We start from the raw sequence: 17,926 nt of genomic DNA, 5'->3' as shown, positions 1-17,926 counted from the left end.
GTCACATTTTCATCACGTGCAATCAAAACGAGAATGGCGGAGCAGTTCGCATGGTCTGATGAAGAGAGTTTTTTTTTTGATTAAACGTCGTTATTTTGTATTAATTCAAATTTCAGTTTTAATTAAAAACCTTAAGGGAAGCAGGTTAATTCAGTTGTTATCGCACTGAGAAGGGATGTTGAAAGGTAGGCTCACCTGTACAGATCTGATGCTGCAAACACAGCTGCATCAATGGCACTTCCAGAAGTGCCAACGCAAATGTCTCGTATCATGCACCTGTCATCAACAAGGGCCTGGAGAACAATAGATGGCCACCCTTTGCGATTAATGTAATCGCGGTAGCCTTCCGTCGGGGGAAGAATAGGCACATGCGTGCCATCCAGCGCACCGTAAATCTGTGGCACAAGATGCACCAAGGAATTGCGGTGTGCAATTTCATTGGCCTCCGCAACAGTCGGAAGTCTGATATAACGGCGCATTAATTTTTCTTTAATAGCGGTGCACACAGCATATACACATCGATGGACGGTAGTTTTACTAACCCCGAAAGTTTCTCCAACTACTCTATACTTGGCGCAGGTTGCCAGCTTGTAAAGGGCGATGGCAATCCGCTTTTGGGTTGGAACCGGTGGTCGGTGGCAACCTGTGATGGGCGCAACATCAGGACTGATGAATCCACAAAACATCTCAAACGTCGGCCGTGTCATTCTAAAATGTTGCAGCCAGAGATTTTCTGTGAAGTGTCTCTCCACCACCTCCTCCCAGAAGGTCTTATTCCGTCGTCTCTCCCATACCCGTGGGTTTCGTCGCACTGGGGTACTTTCTTCGAGCTCTAGGGCTATCAGACAAGCAACTGCTTCATTCTGCTGTCGTCTTCGGATATTATGTACAATTCCAATTATTTGTGAAACTGAAATAACAGTAAGCTGGCAAATTTAAAAAAACTCTGAATAATCTCTCCATTTCTTTGTTTCTTTGTTTAGTGGAGGGGGCGTAACGTGGAAAACGAAAGGTAGATAATTTGCGACATACACAAAATTATGTATGGAAACGGCTCAAGGGCAGATTTTTTTCGCGATACAACAAAAGTTATGCGACAGTTCGTTTTGGGGGGGGATGACGTCATCACGCACACCATTTTATCGATAAAAAGCCAGTTTGATGGAAACAGGCTGGAGACAGCAAATTTCGCACATTTGTTTTACGTATATTCTGTTTGTCGATAACAAAACGTCGCAAAAAACTGGATGGAAACTTAGCTAGTGACACTGGCAATTGTTCTTGTTTAGCTCACTTCTTCAGATTAAAAGAACACAAAGCCTCCTTTATCGAGCAAGTTCAGCAGCTTAGAAGCACCGGCTAGGCCAGACGCAATCTGGAGGAGAGAGGATAGGAGAGTGAGCAAACAGACAGGTCAGCACACAGCTTTAAATGTTCTAAACATTGTGCAACAAGTGTGCTTGTTTCCCATTGAAGTACTGTCTAAGAGGGAGTTTTTCGAAGGGCAGTTGTGTTACTTTGCCAGTTTAACAGAGTTATCAGTGCGTAGCTAAGGGTGCATTAGCGATATATATATACTGTGTATATATATATATATATATATACAGTATATATATATATATATATACAGTATATATATATATATATATAGCAAAGAGATAGCAAATATTTTTTAATTATTTTATTACGTGTCTTTGACAGATACCGTGACTTTTATATATATAAAGTTATAGGACATCTGTCTGTCCCACATCTGTGCCTTTGCCCAGCATCCATAAGACGACGGGAATGTCTGAACAACAGCAAGAGGCCGGCATAAGATAGTAAACTGTGCAGAATACATCCATACATCATATCGTCTAGCATCCACAATACAGCTGGAATCCCCAGCTAAGAAAGCCAACAAGTAGCACAAAGAAAGGGGGATGTAAGGGCTAGAAAGTCTGATAAAAATGTAAAAGGACATACAAAAAATATGACCCACCTCAACTCCTCAAAACGTTATGGAAAAAGGGCCAGTTATTGTGAAAAGATGCCATCATCAGAGTGGAAAATCCAATCCTTGGATTTTATATTTCCTAAGAAAATGCAGAATTTATCTTTACAACTTGTATGGGGACACAATAAGAGAGGGCTGAGCAACGTCTGTTATAGAGGGCCGCAATGGCTGCAGGTTTTTGCTCCAACCCAGTTTCTAAATGAGAAGTCCATTAGTGTTGATGAAGCACTTATTGCTTAAGCAAGATTGTAATGCTTCATTTTAGTTGTCTCGTTTCTTAATATTTCCCACAGTGAATTGCTTATTTTAGTCTTAAAAAGGAGCATTCACTGTTTTTAATTCCTCCTTATTAGCAATAGGATGAAAATGACAAAGGAACCAGCAGTTCTCAGTGTAATTTCCTTTACACCTGTGCATTTTCATCATGAACTATTTAGTTTAATAAAATATTTGGAAGGAAAATGAAGAGGAAAAAGTGAAGAACTAAGAATTACTCATCCATTCAAATCATTTGAAGGATATCCTTGGAAAGAAGAAAATCTACAATGTAGAAATGAACTGACATGGCAAAGTTAATACATCAACAAGCCATGAATTTTACATAAGATCTGTTATTGGTAGGAATTGGTTTCTAATTAAACAATTAGGTTGGAACAAAAGCCTGCAGCCCTTCAGGACTGACGTTGCTCACCGCTGCAATAAGATATCCACCACCATACTAAATACAACTCAGCACACCATGTTTGCTGACAAATGTGCTGAATTTATTTGCCTTTAAGGAGATCAGTAAAAATTAAATTCAGCAGTCTACTGTATCCTGTCATGACTCAGAAATGAATGTGCTCCATAATGAGGTCGGGATTTTTATTCTGTCCTGCTTAACTTAAAATAAAATTTGGATCAACACAATTAATTTATTCAATGTACTCTGCTTGTTCCTTGAAACAATAGATATTTGATGCCTTCTTGGTGTGCAGATCTCTTGACTCATCTTTAATTGTTCTTACAATAACTTTATTCAGTCTATTATTAAACAAGTTCATGTTCAAGTGTTGGCTGAACTTGTGATTCTTTTCTTCCAGGTTGATTGACTCACTAATTTTTTTTAGTGTTGTCTTAAGATCTACTTCTGTGTACATTCTAAATCTTAGATCCTTCATAGGACATGCATCATTTTAGTGTACCTGTGTTGAACTGAGAATTGATTGTGAGTGTTGTAGCGTGCGGCCGGGGATCTTGCCCAGCTGGGATGCCTCCACGCTGGGAGGACCAGGGGAGCAAGCATGGCCAGAGCATTGCCTCCCCTAGGACGCTCGATGGCAACCCCCTTGGGTTGCAGCGGTGCCTCAGACTCCCATAGGGCTTCATGGGAATTGGAGTGTGGTGCAACCCTGTTGGGATCCGCAGGTGCCACCAGGGGGTGCTGCAGCAGGAGCTGCTCAGCCCTTATGGGCAGTTCTTCCACCACTACCGGAAGTGCTGCCGGAAACAAGTAATCAAGCACCTGGCGGACTTGCAGGTGTGTTATAAAAGGAGCCAGTAGCCACTAATTAACGAGCCAGAGTCGGGAGGAGGAGCAACGAAGCTTGACCTGAGGAGTGAAGAAGGAGAAAGGAAAAGAGTAAAGGGATTCATTGTTTGTACTGTGCTTGTGCCGGGATTGTGTTATACTTGTGGGGAATGGGGAAGGCATTTCCCACAAGGGAAAAATAAAAATAAAATGCGTTATGTCAACTTGTGTCCCACACTTGTCCGTGTCGGGTTCAGCTGGAGGCGCCAGCCTGGTGGGACACAGTGTCTTACAGCATCCACAGCACTAAAACTTCTTCCTTTGATTTGTTACATTTTATTTGCTTAATTACTATGTTTTCTATAGTTTATTAGGTATTTGCTTATTTTTTGTACTTATTTATGGGGATGAGGATTGAGGGTAAGGGGTTAGTCTAACGTGTACTATAGGCCTCATAGCTTGTTTTTTGCTCTTTCACTGTTTTTCATATTTCACAAAATCCACAGGGTTTGCCACTATAAGTAGTTTGGGAGTCAGGGTTGAGAATATCGGTCGGGGTATAGGGTTAGGGTTAGGGTTGTGGATAGGTGTCTGAGCTGAGAGGGTCTTGGGTACGTAAATATCAAATTCACATGTTGCTGCTCACACTGTATTGTCTACTTCTTTTCACACACTAACTTTTTATGAGCTTAATGCAATTTCATTTGCATGGTTTTTATTCAGCAATCTAGTTTATCCTAGGAACTAATGTCCACAGCTATAATAACAAAATTATCAGTTTGTAGCTTTTGTTCATGTTTTTTCTAAAAAGTGTGTTTTCTCTTATTATGGTGTTGCAGCTTTGGGGCTATAAGGTTCACATTGATTCAACATTAACTTGTGTATTTTATATATGGGAGGATGGACACCTCCAAGTCATTTCTGATGTGTACGTTTCTCCCACAGAGACACACCACAATAAGGAGAAAAAGTCCACACTGCTGTGATTTGGTTGAATTTGACATATTTATAATGCTTCCCACAGTCTTTAATAGTTTTTTTGTATTCTGTTTGCATACTGAAGTACTTAACTCTAACATTTATTTCTATATTCTAAATGTTTTTCACAAATATTTAATGTTTTATCATGATGCCATTATTGTTTTTCCTATGTACACAGCAATTATAAGACATTTTTTTGATTTAATTGTCGAGGAGGTTGATATGCAAGGATGGCTGGAAGTATGTGGTGCGTGACATCAGTAATGAGACAGCCAAAAGGTAAGAGCTACACATTTCCTGGTCATCTGAAGTAGTGGATATAAGCAAAGTTGGTTTGCCTTTTCGTTTCATCATCGAAATGTCTTAGAGCAAAATAAAAATTATGATTTTTGGTTATTGTTAGGGCTTTGGTGGAAGATAGGATTGATTTATGGGTACTGACTTTTGGCTCATTTTTTTGACTATGTCTTATCTTTGGCTCCTTCCATTAAATATTGCCCCTCTTTCTTCTAAGGCATGACATAAATGGATGCATTGATTGAACTATTTACAAAAAAATATACAAAATATTTCAATACCCCAAAAACAAAGGAACACAATAAACCCCCAAGGCACACACTAACCGTACCATTTAATGACTGATGTACCATTGAAAATCTAGGTGAACAATCCTTCAAAAATATAGTAACTTTGTCCTACTATTCTATCTGAGTCTACAATGATGATTCAAGATATTGGGAGTGCACTCCACAAAACAGGTATATCCAATCCTGTTTTATATTTTTGTATATCCTGTTGGTCAATGATGAATTGAGAAATGCAATATTTTACGATGAAAAAATAAACAAAAAAAAAATCTCTTCCTGCTTTTCCACACTGCTGTTTGAATCATACAACCAAATTTCCCTCCCAGCAGTTTGGTGGTGTGATGAAGGGAATTAGAGCCCTGATCAGGTGGAACTTCTACAATGGGAAGTCGTGGACAGAATGGGATATGGTATAAGTTTGGAAAACTTGATTAAGAACTTATACATGTTCACCTCTGCAGTCCTGCAGTCTACCTGATCAATTGTAATATCTAGAGTCACCTGTCTCATAGTAGAGAACCCAAGCAAAGCTGCCATTTTTCTCCCTGTTTTATGAACTTTTTTTCTCACACAGCTTACTGTTGCCATCTGAAACTCCCAGTTTATAAAACTCACTACTGTATAGTTTTCAATTTCTATCATATAATATTAGAATGTTAGAATTCTCCCATTGTGCTTTCATCCTCTATCCTATTTGATCACTTACTATGCCCTGATTCCCAACCACCTCTGTGACTCCTTATAAAAGCCATCCATGCTACTCTACTTTCTTCTGAGTGTGTTCTGTTTAAAAACCTAAAATCTAAAATCTCCAGGCTCTTCCTGTGACCTGTCTTGTCATATGCCCTCAGTGACTAACATTCTGTAAAAAAGTTCCTTGCATATGTTGGATTAGATGGTATACACACACTCCCATCTTCCATAGCCTTCTGTATTTCCCCGCTTGGCAGTGTACACGGTTATGCATGTATTGGTGCTACATGATTAATGTCTTTGTGAATGTATTTTGTGCTGAGTCCTGTCTTTCATAGCGTTGTCATGTTTATATGGTGTGTGTGTGTATATGCAAATATGCTCCATTGGAAACAATGGGGGGAAGGATAACTCTGTGGAATCATGGCCCCACATGATAATTGGTCCTGTCAATTCCATCACCTGCATCCGATCAGTCGTTATTTAAATGGAAGGACAGAAAGAAAAAAAAACATCTTGTTCTACTAGACCGCCATTCTGCTACAGAAACAGGAGAAAGCACCACTTCAAATCATTCACACCTTTGTCTACCTGCCACTTTCAATGCCTGACAACAACAGCTTTACACCACAAAAGCCTGGGGTTCTGGATCACGCCACGTTCCGAGGATAAACACGGTGAGACTGTTTCTTGTTGTTTGGGTAGAGGAGCAAGCCATCATTTTCATCTGTATACTTGCCGTAGGACTATTTTTCCAGCTGACCCAGGTTCATAAACATTATCTATTTTGTGTTAAATCTTCTGGACTTTTATGTGCGTTTCGTACTTTCTGTGTGTATTATTGAGTTTGTGTTCAGTGTGAGGTCAAGGGAGGGTTTGTATTGTATAGTAACTTTATGCTGCACTTTTTCTTTTTATTATTACTTTCCTCCGGACACTTTTGGGGTTGTATGTTATGTCGGGGTTGGTTGGGGATATAAATATATATAGTTTGTTTGGAGTTTTTTCATTTCTTTCTTTATCAATATATACTCACATTATTATTTTACATACTGTTTGTTTTCTGGCTTATTTTTGATCGTCGATTGGGAAAAGTGTATTTGGAAAAAGTATGGCTTGTCGGGACTAACGTCCTCATCTTGCCAGGTCACAGGTCTTGGTGGTATAGCTGCCGGTTTGGGAGAGTCAGTCGGCCATTACAAGCATGCTTGGTAAACTGACAGCTCTTGGCTCATGACGTTCCACTGTTTTATAGGATTGCTTTCTTAGTGTGATTTTCTCCTTTGAACTAAAACTCCAAATAGTGCTCAAGTCATGTGGGGATCACCTAACTGCACATCTACCTACTCACCCATTGTATTCTATCTCTTGCTCTTTTTTACCCCAAAAAAAAGTGTCACACGCTGCCGTTTATATTTTCTTTTTGGTCTTGCATGTGTCACTCTCTATCAAATATTTTTCTTTAAATATGACTTTGTTACCTCTAACATTTCTTCTCTTAGCACTGTCTACTACACCTTTTAACTTCAAAGAAAATAAATTAATCTGCCTCTGTACACTGGAAGCCAAATTATTCCTGGTTTCTCTCTAGAAGCTACCAAACGTGTTACTGTAGATAGTTGCCAAACTTCTGTATACAGTTTATTTTACCTTACCTTGTCTGCATGTTGGATTACCAGGACATTCTGCAAATTAATTTACAACTGTACTTGTTCAAGTCAGTTGTTCAAATCCTGGCTTGCTGCTGCATCATGATATAACATTCTTTCAGTGCTGCTCTCTTTTATGCTAGTGGTGTGGCATTACTGTACTTCCCCTTCCCCTTTTTTCTTCTGGGGAGGGGTTGTTCTACAGTTTGTGCCCCTTGGCTTAGGGAGGGGGTGAGTTTATTGCATCTTTATAGTTGTGTTCTTTCCTATATTTTCCATTGTTGCTGTGTATTTGTTTTAATAATAATTGATCAAAAAATCTTTTAATCAACCCTCAAATGTCTTTGGTTTTGTCTTGTAATGTGTCTTCAGTAGGTGCAATAAAATATGTTGTTGTTATTATTATTATTATACTATTTAATGATAAACTATACTGAATTGACTGAATGACGTTGTCATGTATGTTGTAGATAAGAGGCATACACAGACTTTTTTTTATTTACATGAACAAAACAAAATAGTTTTCTTCCTATAGAAAATGATTGTAATGTTATTTATTTAATCTAAATTCTGTAATTTTTTTAGAAAACATATTTGGCTATGGACTGCCTAAATGGATTCTTTTACTGTTCCAGAGCTCACTGTTTCCCTTTGTACTCTACATGCAATGGCTTAATTCTTGCTTTCCCTTTCCTGAGCTTAACATCAAAAACAAAACCCTGAAATATTTGTTACACTTCCATAATGTTATTTTCTATGTAGATAAATATATGAAAAGAACAGGAAAAAAGAAACGAAAGCAATTGTACTTCCAATGATAAATGATTTAGTCCGTCAATTATTATATTAAGAAGATGAAGATGTACACTAGCATGGAGGTGGAGGGGGTGAGGTCAATAGGGACATCAAAGATGTTGTGGTTGGCACACAATGGATGCCCAGGACCACGGACAGTGCAGGAAAACCTTGTTGGAGGGAATCAGCTAACCTAGATAAAACCATAAAATGGTTGTTAAACTTTGTTAAATTTTTATTCTTATAGCCACATTTTTATTTATGCTAACTAAACAGTTATAAGAGGAATGCAGTAAAAATTGTGTCTTTATTTAAATTAGGATGCACAATGCTAAAGGAAGAGAAGAAAACTTTATGTTAAAACTAATCTATCACAGCTCTAGTTTGCAATTGCTGAAATCTTAGTTTTTTCTTTTGATAAACTGTCTGTTAACTGCTTATAATACATTTCCCTAATTTACTTCAATCCAAAAGGGCAAAAATTCATGTTCACTTAATTATAAATGATTTTTTTAAAATTTCACATAATATGTAGTTCATTGCTAAGACAAATAACTCTGCTTTAATTGCCATTATACATAATTTATCCTATTAACATAAATGTAAGAAAAAAGCTAAGCGTGCTTTACATATAATTTATGAATTACTAATGCTGTATCAATGCAGCAAAAATATATCAGTGCTCTTTTATTTTAATCATTTATGTATTTTTTCTACATGAACTATACTTATAACCATTTACAGTACAAACAAACTTAGGAAATATTTCTAGGACAGTGTGCCTTCATATAATTCATCAATCCATTTTTAGTTTGAAGGTGAACATTATATATTTAGTTATTTTCATGACCCAGTGGACAACGGCTCACCAAACTTTCCTGTCAACAATAATCTCTTTCAGTTTTTGAGGTTGCCTTTCAGCAGCTTTTGTCTTTTATGTTTGACTTTTTAGGGCATCAATGTCTATTCTTTTAAGTCTTTTTATCTGATGATGTGTGCAAAAACAGTTATGTTTAGTGCCAGCTGCAATTGCATATGTGAATGTAGACTGCCAGGCTTGCCTCTCATATGCAGGCATTTTTGCCAACTCAGACCTTTGGAGAGCCATAGTTGGATTACTAAATATACAGTACCACCAGCAACAGAGCTTCGTCCAAACTCAAATATTTTGCTTCCATATATTTTTCTTGGGGATTTATGCATTTCCACTACAGGCCAAACTAATGAATCCATAGTTCCAATGATAACTTTAACATGAGTAGAATGTTTTGAACTGTTGTTTCTCAAAGGCTTATTGAGTGGTCGAAAATATCTTTGAGATTTTAGAACAACAATCTGCTTAGCACTGGCTAAGGTGATGAAGATCACCTTCTTATTTATCTGCATACACTATGACAGTACTGTTCTGAGGCATACATTCTACTCAGAATTTACAGAAAATCAATTGATTTCAGAAAACTGGAAAAAGTTGGATCTCAGGTAATAATGAAGCGGCACTCTTCCTATGGTCAACATATGATGTAATGGGCACATCATATCTCATAACTATACACTCACCGGCCACTTTATTAGATACACGTGTTCAACTACATGTTAACGAAAATATCTAATCAGCCATGTACATGGCGGCGACTCAATGCATTTAGGCATGTAGACATTGTTAAGGCAACCTGCTGAAGTTCAAACAGAGCATTGAATGGGGAAGAAAGGTGATTTAAGTGACTTTGAATGTGGCATGGTTGTTGGTGTGAGACGGACTGGTCTGAGTATTTCAAAAACTGTTGATCTATTGGGATTTTGATGCACAACCATCTCTAGGATTTACAGAGAATAGACCACAAAAAAGGGTAAATATCCAGTGACCGGCAGTTGTCTGGGAGGAAATGCCTTTTTTTATGCTGGAGATCAGAGGAGAATGGCCAGACTGGTTTGAGCTGATAGAAAGGTAACAGTAATTAAAAAACCACTTGTTACAACAAAGGTATTCAGAAGAACAACATGTCAAACCATGATGCAGATAGGCTACAGCAGCAGGAGACCACACCGGGTGCCACTCCTGTCCTCTAAGAACAGGCAAATGAGGTTACAATTTGCACAGGCTCACCAAAATTGGAGAACAGAACATTGGAAAAACGTTGCCTTGCCTGATGAGTCTCAATTTTTGCAGCGACATTCAGATGGTAGAGTCAGAATTTGGTGACAAAAACATGAAAGCATGGATCCATCCTGCCTTGTATCAACAGTTTAGGCTGGTGGTGGTGGTGGTGTAATGGTGTGGGGTCCTTTAGTACCAATTGAGTGTCGTTTAAATGTCACAGCCTACTTGAGTATTGTTGCTAACCATGTCCATCCCTTTATGACTGCAGTGTACCCATCCTCTGATGGCTAATTCCAGCAGGGTAATGCGTCATGTCACAAAGCTGAAATCATCTCAAATGGCTTCTTGAACATGATAATGAGTTAACTGTACTCAAATGGTCTCCAGAGTCACCAGATCTCAATCCAATAGACCAGCTTTGGCATATGGTCTAACAGGAGATTTGCATCATGGATGTGTAGCTGAGAAATCTCCAGCAACTGCATGATACTATCATCTCAATATAGACCAAAATCCCTGAGGAATGTTACCTTGCTGAATCTATGCCATGAAGAATTACGGCAGTTCTGAAGGCAAAAGGTGGGTCCAACCTGGTACTAGCAAGGCGTACCTAATAAAGTGGCCAATGTCTCGATACTATTGTATAACATCTGTGTAAAGGATAAAGGAGGATGTGGGTTGATGATGTTGGTATAATATAAAGCGGATGTAAGACTTTAATTATTTATCTTTGTTTCTAGAAGCATGTGTTTCAAATTTATCTTATTCTTTTATCAAAATGGGGCTTCTGATGTGCCTCACTGCAGCAGCAATTAATAGCCCAGACAGTTTCTCAGAGTTATGAGGCTGGTTTAATTCAGCCTGCACAGTGCTCCACTTGTACTTTAAACCTGTAGATAGATAGATAGATAGATAGATAGATAGATAGATAGATAGATAGATAGATAGATAGATAGATAGATAGATAGATAGATAGATAGATAGATAGATAGATAGATAGATAGATAGATAGATAGATAGATAGATAGATAGATAGATAGATATACGCTTTTGTAGTTCAATGGTCATCATCAGAAGACTTTCTTTTTGTTGCTTTTTTCCTGCTGGGGAAGTGTTTTGTCTTCAATTTGGTGTCAGTTGTGAGTTGTAAGGTGGTAAATCTGAACACTCTGTTACTGAGACCAGAAAATGCAGACTACAACTACAGTGAGTCTTCTGTGACCTTCATCATTACTATGGATAGACTCCAGAATCCAGTTGATCCTGTTCCTGAAGGTCTAGCTATGAGGAGAGGGTATATGTGAGTTCCCAGAAATATTTCGGGAGACATTTAATGTTGAAGATTGATTGATTGATTGATTGATTTATTTATTCCCTTTACAAAATAATTGCCTTGGTTTCATGTACATTCATCAACTAACATGTTGATATGAGATGTGCTAGATGAATTACAAACATTGTCTAAATACAGTCATATGTTTCAGTGTGTACTTATGCTCAAACTATTCTTGCTAAAATATGGCCAATGTTTTATCATGTTGCCCTGAAACCAATGTGGCTTTCCTGTAAATGGCTTACCACTGCTTACGCTCAAGTTTGGTTTGGGTCTTCTGAAGTACAGTGGAACCTCGGTTCACGAACATCTCGGTACACGTACAAATTGGTTTACGACCAAAAAGTTTGCCGAACTTTTGCCTTGGTTCACGACCACACACTCGGTATACGAACAAGCCAGTTTCCCTTTCGGTTTGTACATGTTCAGTCTCTCCCTGTGCTTTTCCTGTGCAGCGAGCAAGAGAGAGAGAGTGAGAGAGCACGACACACACACACACACACACACACACAGAGGCAGCGTGAGAGCGAGACAGACACACACACACAGGCAGCGCAAGAGAGAGAGACGTGCACACACACAGGCAGCACAAGAGAGAGATGCGCACACACACAAGCAGCGCGAGAGAGAGACAGACGCACACACACACAGGCAGCGCGAGAGAGAGGGGGCTGGACGCATAAGGTAGGAAGGCAGTTAAAGAATGCACTGGGCTTGATTTTGTTTTCACTTCTGTTTACAGCGATCGGTTCGTAGCATGCATTGTTGCAATGTTACTTTTCTTGGTGGTTTATTAAATTACGGATTTTTTCAAATGTTCATTTTTTTCCCTGTGCTTAAAACTCATTAAAAAAAAAAAAGCGTTTTTAGCCAGCGGTTGGTAGTGCTATAGCGCGAACTATTGCAGTGTTAGTTTTCTCTGTTGTTCAAGGTTTTCTCAGTGTTATTCAATGTTTTTACATTTAGTTTACTATTACACTATGGTTTAATTACTATATTTGTGCTTAAAAAAATATATATATATATATTTACATACAGTTCGTATGGTCTGGAACGGATTAATTGTATTTACATACAATCCTATGGGGGAAATTGCTTCGGTTCACAACCAAATCGGTTTACGACCAGAGTTTTGGAATAAATTATAGTCGTGAACCAAGGTTCCACTGTACTGTGTTTATACCCAACCCTTATTTTCACTTATCACAAAATTTTGAATTTTATAGTTGTGCATGTTTTCATTATTAAAGGTAACAAAAATGTTTGACGCTCTCCAGGCAACATTGAAAAAACATTCTTCTTGTCCTTGCACATACCTCTTTTATTACACTGTTTGTGGGCATTGTAGGTCTTATATTTCCAGTTACATGTTCTTTAGCTGTTATTTATCCCTAACCCAAGAGTCCACAACTACAACTTGAGACGCACTTCAAGAAAATCAAACCCTTTTCATTTCTCGTAGAGCGTATCAGAGAATTGTAAGTGTTGTGTAAAGTGCTATGACTGAGTTGCTGGAGGTGTCACACTACACAACTTCACTTTCACTGTGACTCATTGCTATTTCCTTAAGACTATGTGAGTGAAGTCTTAGTTTGAAAATTAAAGGAGACATCTTGTAGTGTGACAATCATTTTCAAAGAGTTAACCTACAGCAGTCAGATGCTTTGCTGATGAAATTCGTCAAAATTAGGTGAACTTTCTGTTATTAGTAGTTAATTAATAATAACATAATAAGAAAAAAAATCTTTTTGAGATTTTTATCTTATCCTAACACAACAAAGACCTTGCCAGAAACATTGGAATTATGACTTTCCATTGCATGCCTTGTCGAATAATGTTTTTGAAAATTAGGTGAATTTGGCATCTCGTCACTTTCCTCAGTTATAGCTGAGATTACAGCCCAGTGAGCATTTCCATTCACAAGGAGCTCTGTTTACATGCTAAAGATATGATAATTGACTTTGTTCTTTGGAGAAAAGCAGTGCTGAAAAGGAGAATGACTACTGTGACCACAATGAAATTCCATGTGTATTGAGGGATAATTCATTTGTTTTGAGGGAAGCCTTACATGTTGAAAGATGGCACGCTGGATGAATGGTTTGTAGAACAGCATTTTTGACACATACATTTCTGAGGTCTGTAACAGTAATGACAAATTGCTTTATTCTGCTGAGGATAATTTGCTGATGAGTGCTATTTATATGTGTTGTGATCACAGTAGTGAGTAGTGACTCCTACTCACTCTGGGATGCGAGTCCACTGATGCAGATACTTTCAATAGACTCTTATATCAACATAATGTAGAAATCTTTCAAATGATATACCATACTGGTAAAAGCCATTCACTGCTAACCACTGTAGCACTATTCAACACGTACAACTTCATATATTGTGTTGTCCTGCTCTGTCCGCAATAAGCCAAGCCATTTTTGCAAGTGGAAGATTCTCATCAGGAAATAAACTTAGCATGGCCTGTGTGGTCACCAGAGCTTTGTAGTGGTGATTTCAGTTTAAACATCCAAATAACAGCTGCCATAATAGTAATACTATTGTCATTTCTGTGTGTGTATTGTCTGAAAATACCTGGATTGTGGTTTCATTATCATTGATACACTGAAATATTTTGGCAGGCTGTTTGTATGACTTACATGGCTGAATATTGTCAATAGCTATGGTTTTGACTGCAGAAAATTGTTGTTGTGGGTTTCTGGCACAAAAATTGTAAAGTTGTCCATTATAGAAAAAAAAAATTATTCACGGGGTGTGTATGTATGTGCACTGCATCTTCTATTTAAATTGTTAATGTGGCATTTTCAATAAATGTAAAGAAAAAAACTTTCCTGTTTTCTTCTACATTTCTTTAAAAAGTAGTTACAGGACCAAGTTTTTAGTTATTTATTTAACAATCTGATTGGATTTTATGAAAGACTGTGCCTTCTTAACATACCAACGTAAATTTGTTTCATTAATCAAAACAATTTTTCACTATTAATTCTGTATATTATGCTTTTGGTTTGACTTTGTATGTGTTGTATTAAGGTGATGTTGCGTTAATCCTTAACTCTTTTTCAAATTTATGTTAAGTTGTTCTGTTTTAGTTTGTTTAATCTTACCTGCTTCTTGTATCAGGGCCACCTGATTATGCAGCTGGGTGCAGTTGCCCTGAAGCTTCAGCATTGCTTTTGTTTATGATATTAGCTTGTATCCTTGCTCTGTTTTTTAGTCGTTGGATTTCATGCCTTTTTGAATCCTTCTTTGATAAAATACTGTCTCTGGATTGTAGTTGTTGAATTGGTTTGGCAATTTTGTTGTTTTACTTCCTTGCCCTTTTGTTATTCCTTTTTCTGCAAATAAATTTATACATACAAAGTGACCTTGTGTTTATTTTCCTTGCAACCAGAGATTTATGATTTCCCTCTACTCCTTATTGTGAAAATTATAAGCTTATGTAAGCCACAAGCCTCCCGTTTAAGTTTGGTGCTAGGCTTTCTGGGGTGAGGTGCAAACAGACCTAGGTCCACACCTGATAGAGGGCAGATCTGGCTATTTGTGTTTGCTTTTTGAGGCCTGCATCCATTTATGTGGTTTTGCTTGGCAAGATTACAACAGTTTTCAGTGACTCACACAGCGCGTACTGGCTGAAAATGAGGAAAAGATCTGTTGAAAACAGGTCTAAAACAGTTGTTAAGAAATCATGTTTGTTTATTTAAGCAGCTCATCATGTATATTATTTTTGTAGTTGAAATTTAACATCTTATTAAAGAAAGAAACATCCTCTAACGGGACAATTCAGTATTCAGGCAGGAGAAAAGATGTTCATTGTATCTTTTAATTACTCCTCAGCAAAATGCCTAAGAGGGAGGATTCTTCAAAAGCCGTCTGTTACGGCCTGGTAAGAGACGTCAGAGAAAACAAAGAATAGAGGTTTGTTTTATAAACTACTGAATTTACATACAGTGTCAATCAATGCATACATTTTACCCTGGATGGTTCATTGGTTTACTCCCAAATGATATAAAATAAAAGTCTGTTATATTATATTATGGTTCTTCTTATACCTTTGAGTTGAGCCACCACCCTTGAAATTTCTGTGCATATAACAACTGTCCATTCTTGTTTATAGGACATCGGCTTATTTCAGTATGTTTTGTATATTACATCAACCTTTCTTCTGGTACATTATTTCTCAGTATTTTTCCTAAACCAGTTCTTATATTTCAGTGTACATTTTGTTGCTCACTTGACCTTTATCTGTTTTCCTGGTGTGCCTGAACAGGTTTCTGACATTTAAGCCTTTATGCTATTTGTTTAAGATGAATGCGATGTTACCCTAAAATTATTCTTCCACGTTTTCAAGTTATGAATCTGTTACAATCTGCACAGTATGTTTTTATAGTAACTCATACTCTCTTTTATAAAATGTGATGTGATAGTGAATTTATCCTACATGAGTTTATACCCAGGTTAAGTAAAATTAGGCTATAACTGCCATAAGAACACTAGAGGGCGCTGTTGCCCCATGAAACCCAACAGACAGACGTAGACACAGGGTAAAAGCAATAAGAAAATTTTTAAATTATTCTTCTTTCTTCAAAGTGCCTTTTAAGCACCACATCCACCCTATACAAATAAACCAATAACAAATAATACAATTTTCTCCTCCACACCTCCCAGCAAGCTCTGTCAACTACCTCCCATCTCCAGCTCACTTGCTGGGTCTCCACCAGTCTTTTATATAGTTCTTGACCCGGAAGTGCTCCTACTCTTCCTCCCACGTGACTTGCCAGCACTTTCGGGTCAGATGGAGAATCCCAAGTCTTTAATTAGCCCGGAAATACTGTGGTGCTTCCGTCCTCATGACTTCCAAGCACTTCCAGGGAAGCATGACTCTCAGGTCCTTTAATAGCTCCTCCTGGTGGCACCCACGGCACCAAACAGGGATGAGAAACCGGACTCCAAGTCCCAGGATGCCCTGCAGGAATCCAGGGCACCGCTACACTCCAGGGGAGCTGCAATCTAGCGTTTTGGGGGAGGCAGTGTCCTGAAAAAGCTGCCTTCCCCCATCCTTCCACTTCGGGGGTGTCCCGGCCGGGTTGAGCTGCTGGCTGTCCATCACACCACTTATTGGTGCAATATTATATAAGCAGCTTAAAACATTTTTTTTCTTTTGGGCACATTTAGTTATACAGTATGTTAGGACAATGGAAGTTGAACAGAAAGATAATTGTTTGCTATTGTGACAGCTAAACAACCTACATTCAGATTGATAAAATGTTTTCATATATTTACACCTGTTGTTAGGAGGAGCAGCAGCGAAAGTCAGATCACAACCCAGATGGGATAATCTTATTCAGCTGGATGCCATACAAACAGATTTTTGGCTGAGGTTGATCTCTAATAATCCCTAGACCCTAGTGGGCAGCAGCATTATTCTACAGGAAGGTTAAGGTTCCCTCAAAAACACTAAGGAACTGGGCATTATATGGAAACAGAAGTAACCCAGATGTGCTCTCAGGACTAACCTTATAAGGGCCTCAACCTCCTCTGTCAGACAAAGCTGTAGTTGGGAAAGAAGAAAGAAGAGGCGTAGGAAGAAAAAGGCTGGGAGGTATAAAGGAGCAATTTGGTCATATACTCTGGTACATAGCCCAGAGGAGTGCTGGAAGGCCCACCAGAGCAGCTTTGTTATTTTGTTTGTCTTCTGTATTGTGTACACTTTTCAGTATTTTTTTAAAATATACCCTCCTTAAATAGTATATGTACTACAGTATACTGTCTTTCTGCATAAGGGATCTGTCCCAGAGTTTTCTGCTATGTCACACCCTTACTATCTGAATTTATTATTATACATCCTTTTTAATTGTATTTTCTTTACTATTAGCATTGTTTACAGACAGAAACAAATAAATATACATACAAACTGTATAATTCCTGAGATCCTAAATACTTAAGCCATCTAAATGTCTATTGGCAGGTGATTGAGCAAGACCCTTAACCTGAAAATTGCTCTGGGGCTCTGTACAATGGCTGTGCTCTGAGCCCAAAGGTCATGCAAAAAGACAATTGCCCCTTGGGGATTAAAATAGAGTATCAAAAAAATGGAGCTTAATTGCATTGTAAAGTTGGATGATTCAGAATGTTTCAATCTGATGTTATCTAAGGCATTCTTTTCTGTAAATAGTTGTCAGATGCTGTATGATCTTATTGTCTTAGCACCTATAGGTAACATTTTCATCTATATAGCCTCATGCATTGCAGTGCATAGTTTCTGCACATTGTGA

The sequence above is a fragment of the Erpetoichthys calabaricus genome, chromosome 6, assembly GCF_900747795.2.
Source record: "Erpetoichthys calabaricus chromosome 6, fErpCal1.3, whole genome shotgun sequence".
In the NCBI taxonomy this organism is placed as follows: domain Eukaryota; kingdom Metazoa; phylum Chordata; class Cladistia; order Polypteriformes; family Polypteridae; genus Erpetoichthys; species Erpetoichthys calabaricus.
Note: the sequence above shows the minus strand (reverse complement) of the source record.